Source organism: Dasypus novemcinctus, chromosome 7 (assembly GCF_030445035.2).
Source record: "Dasypus novemcinctus isolate mDasNov1 chromosome 7, mDasNov1.1.hap2, whole genome shotgun sequence".
NCBI lineage: Eukaryota > Metazoa > Chordata > Mammalia > Cingulata > Dasypodidae > Dasypus > Dasypus novemcinctus.
The window spans coordinates 124520616-124524201 of NC_080679.1; the positions used below are offsets into that span (position 1 = coordinate 124520616).

Below are 3586 nucleotides of genomic sequence, written 5' to 3' on the forward strand. Positions count from 1 at the left end.
CGGTGGGGTCTGGCTGCGGACGAGGGGTCGGTCAAGCTTTGGATGAGGGGTCGGTCCGGCTTGGGATGAGGGGTCGGTCCGGCAGCAGACGAGGGGTCGGTCCGGCAGCAGACGAGGGGTCGGTCCGGCAGCAGACGAGGGGTCGGTCTCACAGGGGTTGCGCGGTTCGGCTGATGGGGTCGCCCGACGAAGCCGGCGATGAAGGGGTCGCCCGGAGAAGCAGGCGATGAACTGGGGACAAGGGAGGCCAGGCCCTTGTCGGGGCTCTCAGGACTGGAGGGCACACGGCAGAAGAACTACCGCGGAGACGAGGTAAACACGCAGGTCCAATCTTATTGAGGAAGTGGCTACAGTCTTATAGGGGCTGGGGAAGGCTGATTGGTCGAAGCTTATGCCATGTTCTGATTGATTGCCGCAAGCAGTTACTGGGGAGAAAGGTCAGTGGGAGGTACTGGAAGGGGGAGGGGTGGTGGTTAGGGATTAGCTGTTGCTGTTGCTGGGGGAAGTGACAGGGTTTAGGGATTGGTGGCTGCTGTTGCTGGGGTAGAGGGCAGACTTGAGTTTCCCGCCCACGCCTGGCTGTTGCTGCTGTGGGGGGGGGGGGGGGGAGGGCAGACTGGAATTTTCCGCCCTGCGCCTGCGCAGGGAGAAAGAAGAAGAAGGGTGTTGCCTCATAAGGCATCGTGTGGCGCCATCCGGGAGGAGAGGCGGCCGCCGAAGCATGGCTGCCGAGAAGGGGAGACCCGAGGGCACTCTGCGCCCATGCCGAGCTCCCTTCAGGGGTGGCGGTGAGTCCGACCAGCCACCCTATTATGGGGGCAGCGGCTTGGAATTAGGCCTACCGCGGCTGCTCCCGTGCCAGGCCAGCAAACCACACTTCAGCCCCAGGGGTGACCGCAGAACCCATCATTATTTATGTATGGTCTTAAAAAACAGAATCCTTAGAGGAAGGTAACTGTGCCTTATCTTTGGATCTCCCATTGCATTTAACCCAGTTTTTGATTCATACTCATTACTCAGTAACTGTTGGCCAGCTAGGTGGAAAATTCACTTGCTTTAGTTTTATATGTATTGTTGCCTCAACAAGATTGTAGATTTCAGGAGAACAGGTACCACGTCTCCTATAGCCCCAGACCTTCCCACCCCAGCTAAAATCATGGAATGCTTGGTTCCAGACCATTGTTAATAGGTATTGGGCAACTCTTTTTATTATGTGCTTACTTTTTTTCTTAGAAAAATTGCAAAATTCTTTTCATTATAGACGATATGTAGGACTCTGTACAATCAATTAACAAACAGCACATTAGAGTGTACTGGACACTGCTGGTTGCCCATTCTCATTTTCTTTCTATGCTCAGGTCTTTCCTCATACCCCAGTTCCAGCAGCAGACCTGGACCAGTCTAGGCCAATCATGGCATTCCTGCTCCCATCCCCATGATTTGGATTAGGGGTGGGTGTGTAACCCAATTCCAGTCATTGGAGACATTAAACGAAGGAATCTGGAGAACCTCTGGAAAACATATCCTCTTTTCTAAGAAAGACAGAAAGATCCAGAATCTTCTCCCTCTGGATTTTGTAGTGTTAGAAGTGATTCCTGGAACAGAAGCAGCCATCAGAGGCCATGAAGGGCCCTAGTGTTAAGGTGAAGCTGGTAATAAGGACAGCAGAGCAGGGCGACAGGAGGGTGATCCCCAACCAGGATGACATCACTCCACCTCCTACCTTTGTACCTGCATCCCATTATTTTTTTCTTGCAACAGATAGCAATCAGACATACTATGCCTTCTAAACACTCACTGCTCAAAATGTCAACTGTGACACAGTGCCCTGTCAGAAATGCAGACTCTCAGGCTACCTTAGACCTAATGAATCAGCATCTGCATTTTAACAAGGAGGTTCATTTAAAGGTGCGTTAAGGAGCCAACTTCAGCAGACACATACTAATGGAACTATACCAAGAAGAATAGCATGGCGCCTGCGCAAGGATGACACGCACATTCGTGAAGCGTTCCATATTTTTTCTTGTCAGTTTTTTAATTGTTATTATTATTATTGAAATAATGAAAATGCTCTAGTAATAATTGAAGTGTTGAAGGCACAACTATGTGATTATACCCAACACCATTGATTATGCATGTTGGATGAATTGTATGCTTTATTAATATGTATCAACAAAATTGATTTGTTAAAAAATAAATGACAGAGAGCCAAAACTAAAAAAAGAAAAAGGTACATTAATGTTTGAGAAGGACTGAATGGATGAACTACAATTATAGCTGTTTTAAGTTCTCACTGGTCACTAATCCTTTTTTGTGGTCCACAGTTAATTTCTAAATTTCAAAAAATAATTTTTTTGGAATATGGGTAATATATTTATGTGATTCAAAATTCAAAAAGCACAACATCTCCCTTCTATCTCTGTCTTTCAGCCAACAGTTTTCATTTCCCAGAGGCAATCAGAGTTTCCCAGGTCTTATTTATCTTTCCAGGGATATATGTTATACATGTACATGCAACTGTGTATATGCTGATATGTGTAAGAAGTTCACCCCTTGTTTAAAAGCGCAAATGCCTTAGTCTTCTAACCCTTCTTTTCTCCAATTAAAAATATATCTGGGTAGGGAGCAGATGTAGCTCAAGTGGTTGAGTGCCTGCTTCCCATGTAAGAGATCCCAGGTTCAGTCCCCAGTACTTAAATATATCTGTTTGATTCCATTTCTGTACATGAAGTTGCTCCTCATTCCCTTTGTGGTGACATAACATTCCATAATTTATTTAACCAATTCCCTGTTATTGAATATTTAGGTTGTTTCTGATCTTTTCCTATAAATTATGCAAATTTTAAAAATATTATTATACAAATTCCCACACCATTTCTACAAACCTAGGCATACATCATCAGTTCATATACATGTGAGGAGGATATCTGTAGGAAAAGTCCCCAAAGTATAGTCACTAGGTCAAAGGTTCTGTGTGTCTCTAATATGGGTAACTATTGCCAAGTTGCTATCCATGGGCATAAATTTATACACCTACCTATAGTGCATGAGAATGCTTGTTTCTCTACAGTCTCACTGAGTATATTATAAAACTTTGATAAGTAAAATACAGTGCTTCTGTGTGGTTTTATTTTGCATTTCTCTAATGATGAAGGAGGGTTCTCATGTTTGAAATGTTTTCAAATGGCTAGGAGACATATTCTGCAAAATTGTGTCCCTTATCCACCTCCCCATTGGGTTCTTGTTTTTACTGAGTTGTTGGAGCTCTTTATGTTACAAGAAACTGGGTTCTTGTTTTTATTGAGTTGTTGGAGCTCTTTATGTTAGGAAGATTGGTCTTTATGTTATAAGAAACTGGGTTCTTGTTTTTATTGAGTTGTTGGAGCTCTTCATGTTAGGAAGATTGGTCTTTTCTTCTGTGATATGTGTTGTGAATTTTTTCCCAGCTTGTCATTTTTCATTCTATTTTTCTGGCTTTTGCCTTGCAGAAACTGCCTTTAAAAATGTTTCTGTTGTGTCTATTATCTATTCTACTAGAACAAATTACTCCAAGACTTACTAGGTTAAACAACTATGTTGTCTATTA

At 43.9% G+C, this 3586-nt stretch overlaps 1 pseudogene; it reads left to right on the top strand.

Moving 5' to 3' along the window:
* The first annotated feature begins 1920 nt into the window (after nt 1-1920).
* On the top strand, nt 1921-2021 carry LOC131279336 (U6 spliceosomal RNA; annotated as a pseudogene).
* The last annotated feature ends 1565 nt before the right edge of the window (nt 2022-3586 follow it).